Below are 26,769 nucleotides of genomic sequence, written 5' to 3'. Positions count from 1 at the left end.
TCTGGGCACCCTCCTCTCAGACTTCTCCAGTCTGCTCAGCCATCCCTCAATGGCAAAGCCCTCTGGCCAGGACCACAGGGACTGTGGTAGGGCACCCTGGGCACAGGGCACACATTTCAGAGGCAGTGGCGAGAAGGGGTCTCACCTGGCCAACAGACCCACGGCATAGTGCTGGGTGTCGGCACGGAGCAGCGTTTCCCAGCCACACTTGCGCTCCATGGCCATCAACTCATTGTCATAGTGCAGAAAGCAGAGCAGAGCCTTCATGGCCTGCACTGCAAACCTGTGTGCAGAGCAAAGGCCAGGTCACATTGGGTGCATTGGTGTCAGCCACAAGGGCATGGGAAGGACAGGAGGACTGGCACCTGTTGGGTTTTTTGGGAAGGTGGTGTTCCTGCTGGCATGCTCTCCAGAAGTTATCAACTTCTGCTGGCATCAGCTGTGTGGTGGTGGTGAAAACGTGCAACAGCAGAGCCGCAAAGAGAGAGTCGGAATAATGCATCATCGCCTCATGGCTCTGAGGCACTTGCATAATCACCCAGAGCACCAGAGTTGCCTGCAAAAGAAGCACACCAAGACAGCGCTCAGTGCCGAGGCATCCATGGGGCACGGCCCGAGGGGAGATGCAGGGGGAACAGCGGGCCCGGTGCCCCCTGAGCCTGCCCCTAGCCCAGGTTTCAGCCCAGCCTGAGGCAAGGAGAGGATGAAGAGCTGCTGGAGAAGCGACCTAGGGGACAGTCAAGGCCAGTTCCAGAAACTCACAGCCAGAGCAAAAACGTCCGTGTTGTCCTCATCAGAGGTGCAGATGCTGCAAAGTGGCCAGTTCTCCATCACATGGAGCAGAGTTGGCAGCACCTTCTCCATTGCTGGTCCTGATGAGGCTATGGTTTGCCACATCACTGCAGCAGCTCTGTGGGATCAGAGCTCTGTGTCAGGGGTGTCTCAGTCACAGAGCCATGCCCTGTGTAGCTGTGGGGTCCCAGGTGACAAAGCCCCAGTGCCCTGAGGGGCAGGGAGGGAGCATTGGCAGCAGCCTCAGGAAACAGAGGGGCCCGAGGCTCCTGGACCTCTCTGCCTGTTGGGCAGAGCCCATTGGACAGGCTGTGCAGGGCGATGGGCCCTAAAGGCCGCTGAGCCCTGAGCTCTCAAGGCACGTGGGCCCCATACCTGTCACACGATGGGGCACAGCGCAGGAGGGTCAGCACCACATCGTCCGGGTGTTCTTCAGCCAGCCTCACGATGTTAGTGGGCAGCCTGGCATCCACCGTAACGGAGCACATAAGACGCTGGTGAATGCTCCGTACAATAGCTGGCACCTAGAGTAGGAATGGGAAAGACTTGGAGCGCTGTCCAAGGCAGCAACTTCCCCAGCTTCTCCCAAGAAGTGCTTCCCTTCCTGCCACACTGTGCTGGCCTCAAAAGCTGAGGGGGCCCTGTGGATGTGGCTTGAAGGGGCACACGATCGTGGCAGACCTCCAGTTCTGGCCCCTGGCTGGCTACCTGCTGGTCAGAAGGAACACCCCCCTTTCAAAAACATCCATATTAGGTGCATGACTCATGGTGGGAGAGGGCATAGTGTCAGTATTTGTGATGCCCTGAGTCTCTCTGGTGTTTGGAATGGCCATGTCCTCAGTCAGTGCCACATCAGAGTTTGCCCTGTCATCACTCACCGCAGCATCAGAGTCTTGTGAGGGCGCAGCTGAATCTGGGCTGACATCAGGCTCTGCCTGGAGCTCGGTCAGCCCGGAGTCAGGCTCAGCTGTGCCCTCAGTTCCCATGGGGCTGATCTTTCTGCGCCGAATTGGCAGGAACTGGCGGAACCTCTGTGCAGAATGAACAAAGGACAGGGAAGAGAGGCATGTTCCAAGGAGTGCTCCATGTGCAGAGCTGGGCTGAGCAGTGCCAGCAGGCCCAGCCCAGGTGGGGATGGCTGCAGGTACCTTCAGCATTTTGTGAAAGCGGCCATGGGCGGGTTCCTGCTCTTGTGTCCCGTCCATGGCTGCATCTGTCAAAGAGCAGCCAGAGCTGAGGGGCTGCGGGAGAGGCCGGAGAACACAGCCCAGCCCTGCACTCCCCAGGCAGGGACAGCCCTGGGGTGGCTCAGGGGATGGAGCACGGTCACTGCCAGGGGTCAGACCCAGCCCATATTCCGTCCTGCCCTTGGGAATGTCCACATGGGATGGGATGGGATGGGATGGGATGGGATGGGATGGGATGGGATGGGATGGGATGGGATGGGATGGGATGGGATGGGATGGGATGGGATGGGATGGGATGGGATGGGATGGGATGGTGCGGGGCCCAGCTGGCTGCAGCTTCAGCCCTGTGGCCCAGCTCTGCCACTCACCATCCTGCCCTTGCTGGAACTGCTCCAGCTCTTCAGGGTGTTCTGCTGGGGCAGCTCCAGGGTCTGTGTTCCTGTTCCGTCGGAACACTCTGAATAGGCTGAAGAATCTGCCCGCCATGACAAAATCGGGCCTTGGGAGCACCTTCTAAAGAGATGTCAATGGAAAGCTCCGGCTCACCAAGACCCACAGTCTGCTCACAACGTGAGCTGTAGGAGTTACGCCTCAGAAAAGCTCCGGGTCAGGCACTAACGAGTGGGCTGTGTGGGGGCTCCTCACAGCACCGCTCTGGCGCGTCCTGTCCCGTCGCATGCACCAGGCACTCTGGTGTGGTCTTGTCACCGCCAGCTCTTGTCCATTCCACCGTTCCATTCCACGGTTACCAGGCTGCGCCGTGTCACTAACGGCCCTTGCACGCCCTGCCACCTTCCTGGTTCCGCCCCCATCCCCCCCAAAGTGGCCCAGGTTGGAAGGAATCCCTTGCCCAAAGTGTCTAAGACAGCCTGACAGGATCTTTAGGAACACCTCATACCATCAGCAAACGCTGCCCTGCTCTGCAGGCTCAGGGCAGCAGAAGGAGCCCCCAGGGCTGCCGACGCAGCCGCAGCAGGAAGGGCACGGGGCCTTGCACAGAATCTGTACAGGGGCCTGGCAGCACTGAAATCAGCAAGTGTGGCAGAGTCCCCACCGAGGCAAACCTGCCACCCCAGCCGAGCCCTGGCAGTGCTGGTGCCCTTCTCCTGCCCCAGAGACCTGTGCCCCTGGGGGGTTTCTGTGCCAGAGGGCCAAAGCCAAAGCCCCGTGCATTGGGGGCTGGGCTCCTTCCTTCGGGGTCTTGGCAGGAGCTCCTGGAGCTATTGCTGGCCACTCCTGCTATCTGTCAGATGATGTTGCTCCTTCCTGGAATGATGTTTTTCATGGAAGGGGTTTGCAGTAGCACAAAAACACCATCAGCTGCTGAGTTTCCCGGGATGGCTAGATTGTACAGAGGCACTGTCCTGTTTCAGTGGGATCTTCTCTGTCTTTTTCTGGGACAAACATTGGCCCAGTCTCTGATGTTCAAGGGTCCAGTTGCTGTGTGTCTGTCTGTGTTACAGCTGATGCAAGGCAAACATTTCCTCCAGACACAGAGTCCTGCTTGAACAGTCAAAGAGCTACATCTATTTTTACATTAGTAATTTTTACATTAGTAATTTTAATTTTTTTTAAGTTTTCCAGAGCCTGATGACTGTTTTCAAGGTTTTCTCTCTGTCCCCAGTGCACATTCTCCAGAAATTGTGCTTTCACATCCTTTTGCATTTATTAAAGTTACCTGCAATGACCAGTCAATCAAAGCCCTGGGAAAACTTCAACTTCAAGGTGAAACCGGGCAAAATATTTATCTCCCACATCTGAAGCCATGAATTGCCAAGTACTGTCCCCAGTACACCTGTAGGTGTGCTGATGCCATTTCAAAGCGGTTGCCAATGAAAACAAATTTTAATATATTTTGTAGTTTCCACATTGGAATTAAAATCCTTGACTAGAAAAATCACATGTCAAAATTTTTAGGACTCTTACATATAAAGCTGTCATTTTCACCCTGCATTTTAGAGTCTCTGAACAGTCACAGAAGGTTTTAGTTCTAGACAGTACAGAAAAAGTCCTTGGTGTTCGGCTATACTTTTATATCAGCATATACTCCTGATGATTATTTTAGGCAGGAGCAGCAAACTCAAGAATGAGCCAAACAGGCTGTTCCTGTGTTCTCATGTCCTGAGTCTCTCTCTCTCTGTGTCACGATGGTGCCAAGGCCGCTGTCTTGGGACACCTGAATGTGGAAGGCGAGCCCGCCCTCAGGCACGGCCATCCAAGTCAGTCACGGGCACAGGCTGCAGCTGAAGCTGGCAAGCATTGCTGTGAGGCTGGCAAGTCAAGAGAAAGCCATTGTGGCCAATTCTGCTGAAGCCTTTTGCCAAACCAAGACAGCTGTGCCCACAGCCTCCCCCTGTTTGGCAGCCGGCTGCTGCGGACGCCTCAGTGTGCAGGTGCCGACGTTGGGGCTGCTGCTGTTCCTGTGCCCACTCTGCTGCTGTTTCTGTGGGCTCCAGAGCCGCTTGGGCAGCAGCGACTGGGCAGCCCTGCTGGAGGAGACATCGCCGCCCTCCCCATGGTGGCAGCAGCTCAGCGGGCCCCGAGCTCTGTGTCAGGGGGGCCTCGGTCACAGCAGCGTGGCCTGGGCAGCCGCAAGGGCCCGGCCTGGCCGCCAGCCCTGCCTCTGCCCACTGCCCCTTATCGCAGGCACCCAGTGGCCATGGCCTGGCAGCACCCCCTGCCCTCCATGTCCCCAGCCGGCCCAGCCTGGGCACCTCGGGCTGTCCCCACCCTCCTGGAGGGGTGGTGTCCCAGCCTCGAGGGCTTCTGCTGCAGGCCTGGGAGACATTTTGGGGAAGCGCCAGAACAGTCACAGAGCTACATCTATTTTTACATTATATTAGTAATTTTAATTACTAAAACAGCTGGGTGTCAGGAACCAGGCGGCTGCCCAGGGGCTGCTTATGGCCTCTGACACCCAGTTCCTCAGGTCTTCCCACCACCCCGGCCCCTCAGGGGCCTCCTGTCCCCTCGGAGCCTCCTTCCACCCGCTCCCTCACACATCCCCCTTGTGCCTTCCCACTGCCTTGTCCCGTCAGGGCCTCCACAGCCCCTCATCCCTTCATGGCCTCCCAGCACCCTGTTCCCTCAGGGTCTCCCCCAGCGTGGCCCGGCAGCAGCGCCGCAGCCCCACAGGAGCTCCAGAGGAGCTGGATCAAGAGGCACCTGGGAGCCCTCAGCAACCCAGCCAGCACCACACGGGCACGAGGACACAGAATGCACTTCCTGGCTGGGACAGGAGTTGTGCCTTCAGCAAAACCACCAAAGGCCAAGGGGCTTCTGGCCATTTTCCCTTCACCACTGCACACCCCAGCAGGTTGCTGAGCACAAGCACCCTTTTCCCTCTCTTCCCCGATATCCTGCGGACCTTGGGCAGCAAAAGAAAGCTCCTGGGAGTCTGTGTATTTATATATTTACATACTAAACAAAAACAAAAATAAGGAAAGAACAATTTTGAAGAAAAATAAAATCCTGGCTGGCTCAGGTGGCCCCAGCAGACAGAGCCTCCCCGATCAGCTCTCAGCAGAGCTCCAGCAGCGCATCCAGTCAAGGCCTGAGAGATGAGACCGTGTCCTCTATGCCATGTGGAGCTGATCTTGCAGGTTTCCAAAGATGGAATATTGAGTTCTCTCTACTGCCTGGAGGACACAAAGTTTTTGAATTGCCAGGCTTCTGATGGCGGGGCTGATGTTATGTGCCATGTCTTCAAGGGCTGGAAGAGAGGAACAGAGCTGTTAGCGTTCAGGAACACACATAGTCACGGAATGATTATATGAAGGTTCTTTATTGAAGAGCTCTGGGTGTCAGGGATACACATATCCAAATCTGACCCATCTTGGTTTTGAGCTGAACATGTTTTATACTCTATCGTTATATAACTTACATATTAATTATTAAACCTCCATTGTTCTATTGCATGCATTGTTTTTACTCAGGCATGGATTTTTCGTGATTCTCCCCAGCCCCCCTAACATTGTTCCTCATGTTCTTTAAACAATAATTATAGCTAATCACATCTAACAATTGTATCATTTATCATCTACTGATTACACAGGTGCAGTTTGACCTGATCTTTAGCAAGTACAAGGCCTAACATTTCCCAGAGCCTGCTTTTCCCAGGGCTTTCCAAACCTACCTTTTTTTCTAAGTCCCCGAATTTTCTAAGATTTTAAGACCTTTTACTATCATTCCCCGCTTTGAAAGCATTTTCACTTCACCATAAGTGCAAATGTTTTTACTTCATACAGTCCTTTGTTTCTGAGTTTATACTTGATGTTCTTCGAATCCTTGATTGATGTAAGCGTTGTCCTGGATGTTGTCACGAACTGGAGAACCAGAAGATGGTGGGGGTAGATCTCGTGTCAGTGCCTTTATTATTTTCTGGTTCCAGGACATTTTCTTCTGTATTTCTCCCTTGAAGATGCTGTCAACTAACCAAATTGCTAAGAATACAATTAGTAAGATGATCACATTCTCAATGATAGCTTTAATCCATGAACTCACATTCCACCCTAACCCTTTGAAGATTTTGCCTAACCTACTTGTAGACAAATCCTTTTGCCCTTCCTGTGCTCCATGCTCTATTTGTTGCAATTGATTGATGTCATATTCTACATCTTCAGTTACATTTGAGATGTGGACACAGCAATGATCAATCCATCCATTTAAAAAAACTCACACACTCCATGCTCTTCCAGGAGTAGTAAATTGTAATTGTACGTTTAGTTCTTTAAATCTTTCCTGGGTGACTCTTGCTAGTCTATCTACCTGACCTGTAAGTTTGTACAACATTTCTCTCTTCTGATAGTTTGCTATAGGACCGAGCAAAGACTCTAGGGCCCACCCAAATTTCACTCTAGTAGAGGGCTCTTGCTAAGTGTCATCTTGATTCTATTCCTATCCTAATCTTTCCTAGCTATGCCTGTGTCTAGCCACTGAGTTGATTTTGCCATTGTTAGCATCCGTACCGAGATTAAATTTTGCTTTAGCAATTTTACCAGTGCCTCTGCACCCCAATGACATTTGTTATGTTTAATTTGTAGAACTTCTCTCATTATCAAGGGGGTTAACACTATTTGTCTTTGTGCAGTTACATATCACTCTTCTGAATCCTTTTGTGCATTTAGCAAATGTCCCATTTTCTCATCTTCTATTGAATATTTTGGTTTTGGAGGCAAATTAAATTGAGATACATTAGTCTTTAAAGGTATCAATGCCATTGTTGTTTGCACTTCTTGAGCAGCTTGTCGGGCTGTCCAGTCTGCTTTCTGATTTCCCTCACAAATTTTGGAGTTTCTTGATTGGTGTGCTTTACATGGTATAATTGCTACTTCTTCAGGTTTTGTACTTCTTTTATCAATTGCAAAATTGCATCTTGATGTTTAATGTGCATACCTTGAGAAGACAGCAGTCTTCTTTCTTTCTACAGTGCTCCATGTACATGTACTACTCCAAAAGCGTACTTTGAGTCAGTCCATATATTAACCCTTTTCCCTTTACTCAATTTTAGTGTTCTGGTTAAAGCAACCAGTTCTGCCCTCCGGGCAGATGTATTTGGTGATAATGCTTTTGCCTCCACTACTGTATTGACTGTTGTTACCACATATCCAGCGTATCTGGACCCGTTCTCCACAAAGCTGCTTCCATCTGTGAATAGTTCCCGCTCTGGTTGCTCCAGTGGGATGTCTTTCAGGTCTTCTCTTGCTGAATAGGTGTACTCTATTACTTCTACACAGTTGTGCTCTAATGGGCCTTCTTCAGTTGTGGTACCTAGGAACAAAGCTGGATTCAAAAGGTTAGTTGTCTTTAGTGTGACATCATCCTGCTCAGTCAGGATTACCTGGAATTTCATCATCTTGCTTGGAGATAGCCAATGGCCCCCCTTTTGTTCTAAAACAGTGGTCACCATGTGTGGCACATAGACATCTATGTGTCTACCCATCGTGAGTTTCCTGGCTTCTTGTATCAGCATCACGGTGGCTGCAACTGCCCGCAGGCATGAAGGCCATCCGGCACTCACGTTGTCAAGTTGTTTGGAAAAGCAGCCTACCAGCCTTTTCCAGCTTCCCAAAGGTTGGGTCAGCCCTCTCAGTGCTAGGTGTGATCTTTCATGCACAAACAGGTGAAAATCATTGGATAAAGCAGTCAATCCTAATGCCAGAGCAGTTTTCAATGCCTCCTTCAGTTTGAGGAAGGCCTCCTTCTGTGGTTTGCCCCTGGTAAACGGCTGCATCTTCTGGGTTTCACACAGGGGTTTTGCAATTAGTCCATAGTCCATGATCCACGGCACCACTCTGTCATCCCAAGGAAAACTCACAGCTCATGCAGGTTCTGGGGTTCTGGAATAGCACAAATAGCTTGAATATGGTTAGTACCCAGCTTTTTCACATCCCAGGTAAATCACAGTCTGCTGGGCAATTTGTGCCTTTTCTTTAGACACTTTATATCCTCCCATTCCCAGCTGACTTAAAATTTCAATTGTTACCCTTATGCAGGTTGTTTTCTCTTCTGTAGCTGTCAGTATATCATCAACATACTGTAACAGCAGGTATTGCTCTCTCGGTACTTGCCCGTTCTCGGTCCAAATCTCCAGCTCCTTCGCCAGCTGGCTTCCAAATAGGGTTGGACTGTTCTTGTATCCTTGTGGGAGTCGTGTCCAGGTGAGCTGGGTTTTCCTTCCACTGTCTGGATTTTCCTACTCAAAGGCAGTTTCCTACTTTCTTTGTCAAGGGGTGTGCAGAAAAAGGCTTCTTTTAAATCACTTACAGTAAACCATTTCTATTTCTCTTTTACGGATGTCAATAATGTGTAAGGATTAGCTACCACTGGGTAAATATCTTTAGTTATTCCATTTATTGCTCTCAAATCCTGTACTAGTCTGTATTGGCCAACACAGAAATTTGGGCTCAAGTGTTAACTTCAGAAGTTTAGGTGCACGTTTAGGACCCACTATTGTTATAATCAGTACGTCTCCAGTTTTGTTATTTCTAGTGAGCATTTTAAATATAACCAACCTCTGCCTCTCTGCTCACCCCTGAGAGGCAGAGTTACCAGTTTCCCTGATTCTAAAGCTGTTTGGGCTCCACTCCCAGAAGCTGAGAAGGAGACTGCTTTGGCTCACAGCCCAGAGCCTGTGGAGGTGTGCTGGGTTATACAATGGGGCATTGGATACAATGAACTTGGGACAGTGCCAGTTAGAAACTGCTTTACTCAACTTTTAAGTGATAAGCCATCCTTTATGTTTCTGGGGACCCCTTTCTTTATCTCTAGTGACCACCAATACTAGCAGTTAGAGGTTTGTTTTCTCTTTTCTGGGTTTTCCTTAAGAGAACCAATGCATCTAACAGCCTTTGCTTTCTCTGATTTTTCTTCTGGGATTTTTACAGGTCCATAATTGCTACTGTAATTAATCAGCTCTTTTGCAACTTTGCTCCGTGTCCAAATTTTATGGTTCCTAGCAGGAGAACGCAATTGTGAACCTGTCGGCTGAGAGGGGGTGGTGAAGGGAGTAAACCCAGGACCAGTGGAACCAGGTTGAGCAGTCGGGTTCCCAAGAAATCTGTCTAGTCTATCCACAGGGGTTATAGCTGCTATGGCTTTGGAGGAAAATTGCTGTAGGTTTAAGTGATTCTGGAAGGCCTTGAATGAAAGGGGTCATAATTTCAGTTTTCACAGGTAACAACATTGGTGATTCATAGCCAGCAATTAATTTTCTTTTGTGTATCATTTGCAAGCAGGCAGCTTTGTGAATGTTTTCAGTAGTTGGCTTGGGGTACTCACTATAGCTATAGGGTCCCCCCTTTCCAAGGGGTTAAGCCCCTCTGCCCAATAAGCTGTGTGCTGAGTTAGGGACCATGGGTTACCGTGTGTCTCCTGCTGTTAAGAAGACTTCATGTCCCCAGTGCCCACTGGATTCCCGTTCTCTCAACCAAATTTGATCACCTCCAGTGAGAGACACTGGGAATACGTATTCTGACTTGTGAGAGAGGCGCCCATTCTCTCCATTTTTTCTTTTTTTTTTCTTTTATATTTTTTTTTCTTTTTTTTCTTTTTAGTCTTTATGTGCAGATCAAGATTTTTATCATTGATATAATTATATTCTGTTTTAATTAGAGGTTTCAAACTAGGACAGCAGTGTTCCCCACAATTTTATCCAAGTTAGCTCTTTTTGAGGGTAAATTTGATTAATGAGAGGGGTTTCCCTCTCTTGTTTCTTTTAGCAAGTCAGCATTTTTTGAATTTTATTATGGAGGGCTGCTCGCAACAGATTGATCTTACTTCTTTCTTCATCCAATTGTTTTTGCAAAGTTTTAACTAGGTTTTGGAGGGAGTCTATTGTAGTTTTTTCCTCCCTTCTTTACTTACAGCGAGTTTCTATAGCTGCTGTAAGACAAGCTCCCAAATCTGAGCAGAGTATAGTTTTATTTTTGCCCAGTTTAAATTTTGTTTCATGTTGTAAAGAACATACTCTGTCAATCACATTTTCCAAATTAAACCAATTATTAAGCACCAACTTTTCCCTCTTGGAGAAGGTCTGACATTGTGTTTTGCTAACAGAGGATAACATGCATAAAATGCAGCTTTAACTTCTGCACTGCTGTTTTCAGTCATTTTACAAGGGGAAAAAGCACTACAGGGATGTATAAACTTAAATTATACACACACACACAACTTTTTGCTTCCCTGTATGGGTGAAAAGACCAAATCTGCTTGGGAGGCACTCCTTCACTTTAAAATTCTGGTTGTCTCTTTGCTACACCAAGCAGTCAAAATTCATACACACAAGAACAAAAACATTCCCGCCCTTTTGCACTAAGGGATCTTTTGTGAAATTCTGCAGACAGAGCCCTCAAGTGAGTGTGGGGTGCTTTTCACCTCGGCGTGTGCAGTTTGTGGGAAATCCGAGTCGCCCCCCTTGCTTTCGAGACACCGCTCACTCTTTTGGGAGTGTCGGGCTGGGTGCGGCTGGAGCGAGACGTCCTTCCCCTAATACAGACGGCACAACAAACCTGCAGCCCCTTCTGTCTGTCAGAAATCCTGTCCGTGACTCCAGTTTAAATGTCACGATTCAATAACGTGAGTGGGACTCGTGAGAGGTTTGTTTGATCTCGGAGTGCAGAAAAGGACACAAAGGGATTTCAGTTTAAATCACAGCAACAATAATGTACCTTTATTTTAGTGCCAACAAGGGTTATCTTGAGAGAGAGAGAGAGAGAGAGAGAGAGAAAACAGAGAGAGAAGAGGGGGTTATAGCTACCAACGGACGTGACAGGGTCGCTGGGGTCTTTTTCTGTGGGAGATCTCACTGAAATTAACTTAGTCTTATGTAATTCTTCCCCAAAGTTACCTTGTTTCCAATGTGCTAATAAGCACCCCAAAGGAGAAGTACCCGTTATGGGAGCATTGCAGCCCAAAACCCTGCTCCATGTTACAACTACAATACACCAAATGCCGAACCTGCGACGCTTTCGCAGTCGTCTGACAGACGGTGCCTGGGCAATACCGACAGGAATTCCTTTAGCCCAACCACACGCGGCTTTCGCTGTGTCTAACTGGCAGGCACCCAAACCAAAGTAAAGCACCTTACCTTTCTCTCCCGGGGACGTTGTGAGCAGTGGAGACGGTCACAGCCGGATGGGCTCCCCGAGAATCCCTCGGTGCCGGTTGGAGCGTGATCGGGTCGTGAGCTCGCTCAGCAGCACTCACAACATTCCATCTCGGGTGCCAAAATATTAGTGTTCAGGAACACACATAGCCACGGAATGATTATATGCAGGTGCTTTATTGAAGAGCTCTGGGTGTCAGGGGTACACAGACCCAAATCTGACCCAACCTGGTTTTGAGTTGAACATATTTTTATACTCTATCCTTATATAACTTACATATTAATTATTAAACTTATATTTTTCTATTGTAAGCATTGTTTTTATCCAAGCATGGATTTCTCGTGATCTCCCTCAGCCCCCTAACATTGTTCCTCGTGTTCTTTAAACAATAATTATATCTAATCACATCTAACAATTGTGTCATTTATCATATACTGATTACACAGGTGCAGATTGAACTGATCTTTAGCGAGCACAAGGTCTAACATTTCCCAGGGCCTACTTTTCCCAGGGCTTGGCAAACTTAACTTTCTTGCTAAGTCTCCAAATTTTCTAAGATTTTAGAACCTTTTACTATGACCCCCATCATGTCCATCTCGCTGGTGCCCTCCAGCTCCCAGCCCGGCCCCGGCCGCCTGCTCTGCTCCCTGATGGATTTCTCCCCTGCCCACATCCAGCTGAGCTGCTCCCAGGGCCAGCAGCAGCTCTCGGGCCACGTGCTGGCCACTGCCGTGCTCCCCAGCGGGGACTGGAGCCAGCAGCTCCTGGTGCTGCTGGAAACCGCCCCCGGCAATGCGGGCTCAGCTCCAGCTGCCAGGTGGAGCACGTCAGCCTGGAGCACCCCCTGAGCCGGCACTGGGGCACGGCCCGGCCCCCACAGCGCCGGGGGCAGCGGGGGAGGCACTGGGGGGGCCCAGAGGGGGATTGGGGTGTGCTGGGAGGAACTGGGAGGGAGCTTGAGATAGCCTGGTTTAAACTGGGAGAGGGATTTGGGGGTCAAAAATGGCTGAGAAAAGGATTAGAGGATGTTGGAGAGGGTGGGATGAGGTTCTGGGGGTCCTGGTGGACCCTGGGAGGGAGTTTGGGGCTGCTGGGTGTCCCTGGGAGGGATTTGAGTGAGTCTGGAGGAGCTGGCAGGAGATTGGGGATTGGAAAGCAGGGATTGGGATGAGGTTGGTTGTGCTGGGAAGAGACTGGGAAGAGTCTTGATGAGTCCTGGTGAGGCTGGGAAGGGACTGGGAGAGGGTCTGGGGGTCCTGGAGCAGTGGTTGGAAATTGGGAGGGGGCTGTGGGATCCTGAGAGGAACAGGAGGGGCTCTGGTGGGTCCTGGGGAGGCTGGGAAGAGACTGGCAGTGATTTACCAAAATAGCGATGTTGATCTGGTATCAACATCAATCTGTTAATGGACAAAAAACCTCTCCAACAGTTTAAAGTTACAAAGTGGATGTTTAATCACAGCACTGGGTGAGTGTGGGAGTCACCCCTTAATATGCACTGCAAGTTGACAAAAGGTTCCAGTGTCTATTTATTTACAAAAGTCTTGAATATCCAAAATACTATCACATATTAATACTAATAGATATGCATAATGCTAACAGCTCCCATTCCCCACTTCGGATTAAAATTCACGGTAATGAGTTCAAAAAGTCATTATGCTGCGTGGTGGGCTCCCTAATTTGAGGAGGGGGTTGTTTTGGCAAGGAGGAGTAACCAAGAGATGAAGGAAAACTGCTCTTCCTCACTCTCACCTTTCTACCTTTACAATGGTTGACATTACAAATGACTTTTGGTACAACTCCAATTTCCTCCCTTGTGACTTTTAAATGGGTTTCCAGATGTAAGGTCTGTGATCTTCCTGAACCCGTTTATCAGTTTCTCTTTTCTCATTATAAGCACAGCTGAACAAACATACAATGAAAAGTAATTTTTTACCTAAGTCCGAGATTCATTATCTCAGATCCTGCTTCTCACTTAATCATTAACTCTAACTAGTTCCAGCAAGGCCTATCTCTAGCTAAGATCTCTAATTTTTCTAAAATACCTGATTTTTTAGAATCAGTGACTCCAAAGGAGGTTTCAGAGGGTCTTGGGTGGGCTGGGGGAGACTGGGAGGGTGCTTGGAGAGGCTTGGGAGGTCTGTGACACGTTTTGGGGGTCCTGACCTCTGCAGACCCCCAGGGATGCTGTCAAAGACTGCCCACAGCAAGATGCTGAGGGGGATTGGAGTCTCCGTGTTGGGCTTCGTCTTCCTGGCACTGGGGCTCGGCTTCTGCCTGTGCAGGAAGGTGAGGGGGGGTCCCGGGGGTGGTGTCTTCTCTCCCACAGAGCGTGTGTGCTCTCCTCAGGGCCCCCAAGCCCGGTGTCACCCCCTTTTCTCTGCCCACACAGCCCCTGAAGCAGGGGCAAAAAGTTCTCGAGGATTTAAAGTCAACAATTCCCATTGTCATTCTGTATCCTGTTGGATTTTCATTCCCCTGCTTTCATCCAGGTGCCCACAAGGAGCCAGGAAGATGTGGAGCCTCCCAGCCAGGTGTCTTCCCAACACGGATCACCAGGACCACGGATCACCAGGGCTCTGCCCAACGGGGGTCACTGGGGATCATCCAACGCCGATCCTCCCATGGGGGATGGAGCTGGAGCAGCGCACGAAGCTCTTCCCGCACTCGGGGCACTCGCAGGGCTTCCCTTACTGGTGACTCCGTTGGTGGCGGCTCAAGGCTGAGCTCTGTGAGAAGCTCTTCCCACACTGGGGACACTCGTAGGGCCTCTCCCCAGTGTGGATGCGCCGGTGGACGGTGAGGTTGGAGTTTTGCTGGAAGCCCTTCCCGCAGTCGGGGCAGCGGAAGGGCCTCTCCTCTGTGTGAATCCGCTCATGTAGGAGGACATCGGAGCTGGTCCGAAACCTCTTCCCACACTTAGGACACTCATAGGGCCTCTCCCCAGTGTGGATGCGCTGGTGTGCCCTCAGATTGGTGCTCCGCCCAAAGCTCTTCCCACATTCCAAGCAGGTGTAGGGCCGTTCCCCTGTGTGGATCACCTGGTGTCTCATCAGTTCAGAGGTATCTCTGAAGCTCTTCCCACATTTCCCACACTCATAGGGCCGTTCCCCAGTGTGGATCATCTGGTGATTCCTCAGGTTGAAGCTCTGGCTGAAGCTCTTCCCACATTCCCCACACTCGTAGGGCTTTTCCCCAGTATGGATCATCTGGTGCCGGATCAGGTGGGAGCTCTTTCTAAAGCCCTTCCCACATTCCAAGCACCTGTGGGGCTTCTCCCCCAGCTCTGAGCTCTGGCTGGATCTCTGGCCGTGTTCCTGGCACTGGGGGGATCTTTCCTCCTCGCAGCTCCCTGGACTGGGTTTGCAGCCCCTCCTTGTGCTGCACCTCCGGGGCTTTTCCTCTTCCTCCATCTGGCCTCGGTTTGGGAATGAAAAATCCTGGTTTGGGGGAAAAACAAGAGAAGAGTGTCTTGGGGTGGGGATTCCTCCTTGTCCAAGTTCATCTCAGGAAGTCATTGGGCATCTTGTGTCTGGAAGAACCTCCTACACACCAAGATTCAGCACAAACATCCTCCAAACATCAAGATGTTACTATGGGGTTAAATGTTTCTGAAAATGTTTCTTAAAATCATGTAGAGGCAGGCCACAAGAATGCTTGGTATTAGGGATGGTCTAGCAAGCTGAAATGTTTACAGTAATGGGAACTGGTACTTGGGGTCTCCAAGATACCCACCCAGAGATAAGATTCGGACATGTTCGTGCAAGGATGAGCTAATTCTCATGAAGCAATCGCGATAAAGTTAATGAAGCAATATTAATGAAACAATATTGATAAGGTTGTTATAGTGATTACTGCTACAGCTGAAATTGTAGAAATATGTGCACTTTGGACAAAGACGATGGAGCTAGATTTGGGTTGCTGATACCCCTAGTTCCCACACACTTCAATAAAGCACCTGCATATAATCAGTCTGTGATTATGTGTGTTCCTGAACGCTAACAAAGACAGATCAAAAACTTCCAAAACACCAAAAATCTGATATGCCCCCAAAATAGAAAGATTCAGCTCCCACAAAAAAAAAAAAAAAATCACCAACATTTAGCCCAATAAAGCTCAGAAACTCCAAGATTCAGCCCCGTGAAAATCGTGCATCTCCCTGCCCGGGCACTCGCTGCATGGGGGGGTGAGGGGGGCAATGAGGCCGGGCCGGAGCAGGGGGTGCCTGAGAGAGGCCCCGAGCCCGGGGGAAGCCCCTGCAGAGCCATGGAAGTGGCTCCTGGCCGGACTCGGGGATCCCCCTGGCGATCCCCGCTGGAGCAGCCTGCTCCTGAGGGACTCTGTCCCCTGGGAGGGACCCCAGGCTGCAGCAGGACAAGGATTCCTGGCCCTCAGGGGGAGGCAGTGACATGACCTGACTGTGACCCCCATCCCTGTGCCTCGGGGCGGGGAGGGGGACGGACAGGGGCAGAAAGTTAAGCCCGGGAAGGAGGGACAGCTGGGGGGAAGATGGATTTCCGTAGGAATCACTTTACTTCTCGTTTTCTTGTTCTGACATGTTTGATAATAAATTCAATTAATTTCCCCAAGTCAGGTGTGCTGTGCCCGTGACCAAGGATTGAACTGTCCCCACCCTCATCCAGACCCCCGAGCCTTTCCTTCTGTGTTCTGCTCCCCGCCCGGGGCAGGAAGGAGAGTCACAGTTTTGGCCTCGCTCCGGCATGCCCTGCTCCATCCCGGACTCACCCCCAGCTCCCAGCGCCCTCAGCTCCCGGGCACCCCGAGCTCTCGGCGCTTCAGCGCAGCGGCGCTTCCTTGGCCTCCTGCCCGGGCCGGGCCCAGCGCCGGGGCCGCTCCTCAGCCCAGGGTGCCGAGAAATGGCGGAGCTCAGCCCAAGGCAGGCGAGGCCGTGCCGTGTGCAGAGCCCGCCGCTGGCTGCGATTGGCTGCTTCTGCCGTCACTCGTGGTTCTGGCGCGCGCTGATTGGGCAGAGCGGGGACAAGCCCGGCCCCGCTGGCGCCCCCAGGGCGGCCGTGGGGCAGGAGAGCCGCCATTGCCGGAGCGTCTGTGCGGGCCCGGCAGCGGCGGCAGCAGCGGCCGGAGCCCGGTGAGGCGGCGGCGGAGCTCGGAGGCGGCCCCGGCCATCGCAGGTGGGAGCCGCGCTCGGTTCTGCGGGGGCTCGGGGCTCGCTGCGGGCCCGGGAGGTGGTGTAATAAATGGAATTGATTCGTGCTGACTGAATTGTAACTATTCGGAAAGTTATTATTAGAAGTGACCAAAAGAATCAGTGTTATAAGACAGATGTACCCCTTTACAGATGTTACATGTTAAAGTTGAGGTACAGGATGTAGTTCAGAAGATAAGTGATGTCTCATGACCAAAATGGCCTTGAGATGGACAAAATTAGAACGACTAAGCATTGAGGCTAAAAATCAGTAAATATCCAGCTAATTAGTAGAGTAACATAACACAACGCTTAGTACGCACACGCAAACCTGTAAGGTTATCCAAAGGACAACGAGGAAGAGGAGAAGCCTTCACCAAAGGACCACCAAAAGTGACTGAAGACCCCCTAAAAACAAGTGAAGCATGTGCCATGAAGATAAGTGACCTAAAGTCAGCAAAATCAGAAATAGGAGGAAACATACGGGAAATATTAATGAATATGTATAAGCACACAGTCTATAAGTTTAGCTTGAGGTGCTTTTTTCTGTACGTGAGATGAGGTGAGAAGCGCCCCCCATACCCAGGTCGGTTTTGCTTATGCCATAACCATTTGTGACCACTGGCCAATTATATTCACATATGTATATATATATATATATATATATATATATATATATATGAATATATCTACTAAATTGTATCTTTCTTACTAAAGTGTATTCTTTTACTAAATTGTATTCTTTCATTATTTTGTATCCAATTTAATAAAGTATATTATCAATTAGTTAGATTGACTGGAAATTTGAAAGTCATTTATAACCATTTGGTGCCAAAACCCGGGAACTCCAATCTAGGGGAAGAACGGCTAATCATGGGAAGGAGCTCCCCACCAATTTTTTAAGGTGGTGCCAAGGTTAGATCGTGCTCCCGTGGAAATAGAAGTTCCACTTAGGATAAAGCATGAGCAAAAGAAGCTGGCTGTAGGAAGCGTGCAGAAGAGCTCCCGTAGAGTGCCGGGCAGAGATAAAGGTGCCTGTAAAACGTCTTGTGCACAAGAACCGCGTGGGCAAACGGAGCGTGTGAGTCCCACGGGGCTGGGCAGGGGGGAGCTGTGTGCCTGTGTGTGTGTGTGCAGTGTCTGAGACGGGGCTGGGCAGCCCGGACCCCCAAAGGGAGTGCAGACCTCCGGCCGTACCGCGTTTTCGGCTCTCCGCCAGGAGACCGGCCGGGAAAGGAGGGAAGTGAAAGAGAAGAACGAGTGAAAATCCCCGGGAGGGACGGGAGGGAGAGTCCCAATCTTAAAACCCACGGGAAAGTCCTCGGGGAGAAGGGAGTGATCTGATCGCTGAGTGAAGTGACTCAGGAGGAGGGTGATTGAGTCAGGTTCAACTTCCTTTAAAAAGAGAAAATAGTTGGGAACTTTAGTACGTAGCTGAGAGGGATTGGGAAGAGAAGTAGCCAGAAATGAGTAGTCTAAGAGGGGTAAAAGAAATTGAGAAAGAGAGGAAATTAGACAGGAAGCAAGTAGTTGGCAAAAGATGGGATAGAGCAACAGAGTAATATTGAGGGAGGGGGGAAGTTGAACCACGGAGTGAGTGAGGGGGATCGAGATTCTCCTGGTACCGGAGATTTCTTGGTTGGTTGCTGCCAGAGATGGGTTCAAGGGAGAGTAAGTCCTTGAACCCAGGGGCTGCGAATTATAAGGGGAATTCGCAAGAGCCCGGAATATCTGAGAGCCGTGAGGGGGTTTCTCAGGAGGGGAGCATTCCTCAGGACAGTCCACTGAGGATGATGCTATGATTTTGGGATACCTGGGAATCCCGGAGAGGAAAAACAAGCAGAAAATGATTGATTATTATATGTTTAAATAGACAAAGAAAATGATCCAAAAATATAATTTGAATTGGCCAAAGTTCGGATCGTTTAAAAATTGGATTTGTTAAGCTTTAAATCAGTATGTAAATTCATAAGAAGCTTTTAATCAAGAAGAGAGCGACTATGCTACCCTGTGGCTTCTCTGGGGGGGGGGGGGCAGGGGGAAGATAAATTTATTACTAAAACACAAGAAAGCGAGAGTTATCTGTTGTATCCTTTACAAACTAAAAAATAGCAGAAAAAAAAAAAAAGAGGTAAAACTGTTCCTTCATCTAAAGATATTTTGCTGGAAATAGAAACAGCAGCACTACCTAAATCCCATTTATCTGAAAAGTGTGCAGTGCTGGCTGCGCCAAGTGAACTCTAACATATAACATGACTGACCATTTGTTACAACCTGGCATTAATTTGGTTTGGTTTATTATATTCAGACATTCAAAAGACAAATTCTGCCTTGCTCAGAGTCTGTGAAGCACAAACACATTTTATGAATATATAGTATCTAAATGGTGTGTTACAGTTGTGCTGTGTGCATTATAAGTGTTAAAAACATGTAGCACAGTTTTTTTTCACAGAACCTTAAATTTCCATATTTTTAAAATATGTTTGTTTTTCAATATTTTCTATAGTAAATATAAATGGTTTTGACTAAATGTTTTATTTATTTAACAGCAAAAATTTTGCTAAAAGAACCCTCTGTTAATTTAAGCTTTATTAATAAATTGCTAACTGAAGTTGTGGAAAAAGTAACTTTTATTGTAGTTGACACATCTCTGGAGCTTTAGTAGTTTAAATTAAAAGAAAAAAAAAATAACTGACTAAGAGAGAGAGATAAGACAGTGCTGTGAAATCTGTGCCATCCTTGAAACAAGCAGAGTTGAAGTGGCTCATAGGAACCTTATGAGGCCAAGGGTACCAGTGAGACCAAACGTGTCAGTGACCAGACCCCAGGGTATAAACTTTGCTACCAAGAAGACTGGCACCTCGGCCCTTGGCTGCAACCCAAGGGGCCTTGAGGAAGGTAGAGAGTGAAAACTCCTGAGGATTATTTTCACTGTGTTCATTAAGATACCCTTGGCAACTGGCCAAAACCATAAAGCAGGATGGGACAGAATCCAAAAAATTAAGAAAGAAACAAGCGATATTAAAACAAGCAGCACAAAAGCAAACAATGAGCAAACAAACTATGCAAAAACAAAATCACAATAATTCTGATCCATGTGACAAACGCAAACAAATGTGACAAATGCAAAAACAAGATAAAATCTGTGTTTGTGGCACATCCATATGTTAATGCTGCCTGTTACAATCACAGTAATTTTATAAAAGTATAAAAAAGATCCCAAAGAAAGAAGTAGAGAAAATGAATAAGTAGTGTGAACAGTTGAAACAGCAGTATAGCAACTGAGATTGGCCAACCTTAACTAAAGTATTTTTGTAGGTTTAATGCAAGAAGTAGTTATTGAACTAAAATTATTTAAATGCTAAAGTTGTGAAAGACTTAAAATAGCTAAAAAAATAGCTGTGGAAAAGTGGGAGTCTAGCTCCAGACCAATTTTTAAAATGAAATCTTACTCAAACTTCCAAGACATTAAAATGACCTGGAAGATAAATTTTGAATCATCAAATAATTAAAACAGTTTGTGTCAGATAATAATACTAACACCTGGCCACCAAAAACTCCTGCTGGATATTAGAGAATCACAAAAAGAAACTAATTGTAGGATAACCATGTTGATTTGTGCTGGTATAAAAGTTCTGGAGCTAACCCTTACCAATCCATAAGTGACCTAAAATTCTATTGGGAACAACCAGGTACAACAAGTAACAAATGGAAAGCCCCTGATAGAATATATTAAATTTGTGGGCAAAGAGTGTGCAGTGAATTACCTCAAAAGTTAAAAAGAACCTGTATCTTAAGAGTTACATGACCCTCCTTCTTCGTTACACCGAGGTCCAGGAGCAATATGTTAAGAACACCACTTTATGAAACATTAAAGAACAATAAAAGAGACTTGAACCTTGACTTTCCAAAAGCAAGAAGAAACCAGAAATGAAGACAAATGGCCTGCAGAGAGATGACCCAGCCACTTGAGCTGAAGATGGATCTTAGAGATACAGAACCCAAATCTATCTATTGAATCAGTTCACAAAGCTGCAGACAGTAGTTAAAGTTGTTTCAAACCACACCTCTACTGCCCTAAAGCTGCTGGCCAAGCAACATTCACAAATGTGAGCATTTGTTTATCAAAACAGAATTGCCCTGGACTATTTGTTAGCTGAAGAAGGGGGAGTTTGTAGAAAGTTTAACAAATCTGAGTGTTGTATAAAGATAAATGATTATAGAAAAGCCATCACAAAAATTGCTAAAGATATTAAAAATGTAGCACACCTACCAGTTCAAAAATAGAATTTTATTTTGAAGTATGATTAGTGAGATAACCTTTTTGGAAGTACTTAGTGGAAAAACTTAAAATTTATGGTATAGTGTTTCATATTAAGATTATTGTTTCTATTTTGTATAATTTCATGCCTTATTAGACTAATCCATTCAGTAATTCAAGGAATACTGAACGAAAAGAAACTATAATAGCTCAAAAAAAAAGTTAACTAAATTTGAAAGAGAGTGCTAAAAGCTTGATACAGCATGAAAAATGCTAAAAAATTAGAAATGAAAATAAAGTAAATGCAAGAAATGAAATTATTGAGAAGATAAAAAAATTAAGATTCAAGTTTATTTTTTATAAAAAAAGCATGAATAAATGTAATCAAAAAGAGAAATGGGGGATTGTAATAAATGGAATTGATTTGTGCTGACTAAATTGTAACTATTTGGAAAGTTATTATTAGAAGCAACCAAAAGAATCAGTGTTACAAGGCAGATGCATCCCTTTACAGATGTTACTTGTTAAAATTAAGGTACAGGATGTAGTTTAGAAGATAAGTGATGTCTCATGACCAAAACGGCCTTGAGATGGACAAAATTAGAACGACTTTAAGCATTGGGCCTAAAAATCAGTAAATATCAGACTAATTAGTAGAGTAACATAACACAACACTTAGTACGCACACGCAAACCTGTAAGGTTATCCAAAGGACAATGAGGAAGAGGAGAAGCCTTTGCCAAAAGTCCCCCAAAAGAAGACTGAAGACCCCCTAACAACAAGTGAAGCATGCGCCGTGAAGGAAAGTGACATAAAGTCAGAAAAATTTGAAATAGGAGGTAATTCACGGGAAACATTAATGAATATGTATAAGCATACAGTGTTAAGGTTAGCTTGAAGTTATTTCCTCTGTAAATGAGGCAGGGTGAGGAACCCGTACCCTGGTCTGTTTTGCTTATGTTTTAATCATACTTAATTACTGGAAAATTATATATATAAATTGTAATTTTTTGCTAAATTATATTCTTTTGCTAAACTGTATTCTTTTATTATACCAAATTACTATTCAATTTACTAAATTGTATTCATTTTGAATTAAACTGCCATTAACCCAAGGGACCTAGTTGTCAAAATTCTGATTTCATTGATAACAACCGGAGAGGCGGCGGCGGAGCTCGGAGGCGGCCCCGGCCATCGCAGGTGGGAGCCGCGCTCGGTTCTGCGGGGGCTCGGGGCTCGCTGCGGGCCCGGGAGGGGGCGGCAGGGGGCTGTGGCGGGTGGCTTGTGCCGTGGCCGGCCCGTGTTGGCCCTGGGCTGAGGGCGCTGCGGGAGCGGCTGCCCGCGGTCTCCTTGCCGCTGGGGCCTCGGCAGGAGGCGGTGGCGGAGCAGCGCTGGCTCGTCCCGCTTCGTGTCGGGAGGCCGGAGGTGGCTGCGCTGTGCCCGGGACGCTTCGCTGGGGCCGCCTCCGAGCTCCGCCGCCGCCTCACCGGGCTCCGGCCGCTGCTGCCGCCGCTGCCGGGCCCGCACAGACGCTCCGGCAATGGCGGCTCTCCTGCCCCACGGCCGCCCTGGGGGCGCCAGCGGGGCCGGGCTTGTCCCCGCTCTGCCCAATCAGCGCGCGCCAGAACCACGAGTGACGGCAGAAGCAGCCAATCGCAGCCAGCGGCGGGCTCTGCACACGGCACGGCCTCGCCTGCCTTGGGCTGAGCTCCGCCATTTCTCGGCACCCTGGGCTGAGGAGCGGCCCCGGCGCTGGGCCCGGCCCGGGCAGGAGGCCAAGGAAGCGCCGCTGCGCTGAAGCGCCGGGAGCTCGGGGTGCCCGGGAGCTGAGGGCGCTGGGAGCTGGGGGTGAGTCCGGGATGGAGCAGGGCCTGCCGGAGCGAGGCCAAAACTCTGTGACTCTCCTTCCTGCCCCGGGCGGGGAGCAGAACACACAAGGAAAGGCTCGGGGGTTTGGATGGGAGTGGGGACAGTTCAATCCTTGGTCACGGGCACAGCACACCTGACTTGGGGAAATTAATTGAATTTATTATCAAACATGTCAGAACAAGAAAACGAGAAGTAAAGTGATTCCTACGGAAATCCATCTTCCCCCCAGCTGTCCCTCCTTCCCGGGCTTAACTTTCTGCCCCTGTCCGTCCCCCTCCCCGCCCCGAGGCACAGGGATGGGGGTCACAGTCAGGTCATGTCACTGCCTCCCCCTGAGGGCCAGGAATCCTTGTCCTGCTGCAGCCTGGGGTCCCTCCCAGGGGACAGAGTCCCTCAGGAGCAGGCTGCTCCAGCGGGGATCGCCAGGGGGATCCCCGAGTCCGGCCAGGAGCCACTTCCATGGCTCTGCAGGGGCTTCCCCCGGGCTCGGGGCCTCTCTCAGGCACCCCCTGCTCCGGCCCGGCCTCATTGCCCCCCTCACCCCCCCATGCAGCGAGTGCCCGGGCAGGGAGATGCACGATTTTCACGGGGTTGAATCTTGGAGTTTCTGGGCTTTATTGGGCTGAATGTTGGTGTTTTGCTTTTTTGTGGGAGCTGAATCTTAGTATTTTTGGTGTTTTGGAAGTTTTTGATCTGTCTTTGTTAGCATCCAGGAACACACATAATCACAGACTGATTATATGCAGGTCCTTTATTGAAGTGTGCGGGAACTAGGGGTATCAGCAACCCAAATCTAGCTCCATCGTCTTTGTCCAAAGTGCACATATTTCTACAATTTCAGCTGTAGCAGCAATCACTGTAACAACCTTATCGATATTGCTTCATTAATATTGCTTCATTAACTTTATCTATATTGCTTCATGAGAGTTAGCTCATCCTTGTATGAACATGTACGAATCTTATCTCTGGGTGGGTATCTTGGAGACCCCAAGTACCAGTTCCCGTTACTGTAAACATTCCAGCTTGCTAGACCATCCCTAATACCAAGCATTGTTGTGGCCTGCCTCTACATGATTTTAAGAAACATTTTCAGAATCATTTAACCCCATAGTAACATATTTCATCCCTTTGAAAATATTTCACTTTACTATAGTAAGTGTAATGCTTTCACTATATACAGTCCTTTTTCTGTGTTTATACTTGATGTTCATCTTCGAATCCACATTTGTTGTAAGCGTTGTTACACTCTGGAGGACTTGGAGATGGCAAATGTGGATGTGGATCTCTGTCCCGTGTCAGTGCCTTTATTATCTTCTGGTTCCAGGATACTCTTTTCTTTATCTCTCCTTTCAGAACTGCACAGATTAACCAGATTGCTAAGAACACAATCAGTAGGATTATCAGACTCTCAAGAATAGATTTGATCCATGAGCTCACATTCCATCCTAACCCTTCAAAAATTTTATCTACCCAACTTGTAGTCAGATCTTCTCTCTCTTTCTGTGCTTCATGTTCCATTTGTTTTAATTGATTAATGTTGTGTTCTACATCTGCAGTTCCATTTGAGATGTGGATGCAGCAGTGATCAATTTGTCCTTTTAGGTACCCGCATACTCCGTGTTCTTTCAACAATAACATATCTAAAGCCAATCTGTTTTGCAGGGTCATTTTAGTTGTGGCTTGTAATTGTACATTTAGCTCTCTAAATCCCTCTTTGGTAACTCTTGCCAATCTTTCTACCTGACCTGTAAGTTTGTACAACATCTTTCTTTTGTTATAATTTGCTATTGGACCAAACAAGGATTCCAGGGCCCACTCAAATTTTACACTACTGGAGGGTTCCTGCTATCTTTCTTCATCTTCAGCTTTGTTTTCCTGAACTTCTCGTCTCGTCCTTATTAGCAGAAGTTCATGTTCTCTCTTAAATGGGGACCTTTTCCAAATTGGGGATAAGGTGGGGAGGCCTAAAGTAATCTCTTTTACTTTTTCACCTACAGGCAAATGTGTTGTCCAGCTGCCATCGCTTGCTGCCCATCCAAATTGGCCTGGACTCTGAATTGTACTTGTGCTACATATTACCTTTTGGATCACTTGTCCTATCTGGTCATTTATTTCACCTTGTTTATGTTTGATTCCTCTGCAGGCACATCCAATTTGCAGAGCTACCACTAGCAGTGGCATTTGTTTTATTTCTTCATCATCAGAAGTACAGTCCTAAGTTTTGTTCCATATTCACCAATTCACTTTGTCTGCCTCCATTCTACTACTGGTTGCAGTGTTCCATACCCCTGGATCTGTTTCATTTTCAGAGCCTTCCCACTTAATGCACCAAGGGCTATCTGCCATAGATTGGAATTTCTGAAGCACACTCACTGACCATGCACTGTCCCAAGCATCAGCCCGATCTTTTCCTTCCTGTCCTTCACACTTCCACTTTGATACTGGAATCTTTTCTTTAATGACCTTTGCTATCTTTTCATAACACCATCCATAATTCCCTAATCCCCCATACCAGCCTAGTTTGGTTCATACTTTCCTCCATTTTCATGACAATCCCACATAGATGAATACTTTGGCATCACAGCATTTTCAAACACTGTCTTATTTTGGTACTTGTAATCTATTTGCAATACACAGCTCACATTTTCATTTTTATTCTTTTGTATTTCAGGTAATTTTAATGTTATAATTCCCCAATTTATTGGGTCTCCTGCTGCCTTTGGTATTGGCAGACAGGCAGTTATTTTGCTGCTGTTTTGCATGTTGGCCAAATCTTTAGTTAATCCAATCATCCCATTTTCTGCCTGAATAGTATTAGAGATTTTTATCACTTGTGTTTCTGGCTGCACCCCCACATCCCTCTTCATTCTAAAATGAAGAGTTGTCAGCTGATCCTTTTGCATTTCACATCCCAAGGTAACATTGATTCCAGCTGATGGCACTAAAGGCCATAAAATAATCACCATTACAGTCACTAGCAACCTAGACATTTGAAACAATCAAACCCGCTTTCTCTGCAGCTTTGTTGGCCCTACAGTTTGTGCAGTCCACAGTGCAGGGGAAACCTTCTTCACCCTGGTGTAATGTATGCAGGGATCCAGTCCAGCTCCTTTGACTGCTGTCAAGGTAGTTAACAGTACCTGACAGGGTCCATTCCACCTTTCTTTTAATGGTTCTTCGTTCCAGCTTTTAACGTACACTTCATCTCCCGGGGGGATGTCATGAACTGGATTCTCGAGAGTCAGCGGCCTATTCCACAAAAGGGTACTCCGAAGTCAAGCTCGAGCTTTTCCAAGAGACAGAACATAATTATACACCTCTTGCTTCCCTGTAACATGTACATTTGGATCAGGTTTAGGGGATTCATATGGTTTCCCATACAATATCTCATAAGGACTGACTGACATCCCGCTTCTAGGCTTTATCCGAATCCTCAGCAGTGCTATTGGTAAAGCTTGTGGCTACTGCAATTTAGCCTCTTGGCATATTTTGCTGATTTGCCTCTTCAATGTCTGATTCATCCTCTCTACCTGTCCACTGGATTGGGGTCTCCATGGTGTATGGAGATCCCAAGCTATTCCCAGTAACCTACTCACCTCCCTCACTAGTGTGGCTGTGAAATGTGGGCCCCTATCTGATGATATTCCTAGAGGCCCCCCAAATCTTGGAATGATTTCTTGCAGTAACCACTTGACTGTCTCCTTTGCTTGATTTGTGTGACAGTGAAGAGCTTCTGGCCATCCTGAAAATGTGTCAACCCCTACCAATAGATATTTGTATCCAGGAGTTCTTGCTAATTCTACAAAATCTACTTGCCAATAATCTCCTGGTTCTACTCCTACCCGAATTTTCCCGAATTGTGCCTGTCGTCTAGCCACTGGATTGTTCTTTAAG

General features: G+C 47.9%; 1 pseudogene; it reads left to right on the top strand.

Annotated features, from left to right (window-relative positions):
- Window positions 1-26,769, top strand: part of LOC148182306 (uncharacterized) — a 702,689-nt pseudogene that overhangs the window by 278,297 nt on the left and 397,623 nt on the right.

This window comes from Pseudopodoces humilis, chromosome 33 (genome assembly GCF_049639895.1).
Source record: "Pseudopodoces humilis isolate 2021_Gansu_Grassland_sample_001 chromosome 33, ASM4963989v1, whole genome shotgun sequence".
NCBI lineage: Eukaryota > Metazoa > Chordata > Aves > Passeriformes > Paridae > Pseudopodoces > Pseudopodoces humilis.
This window is presented reverse-complemented; position numbering and strand designations above follow the sequence as displayed.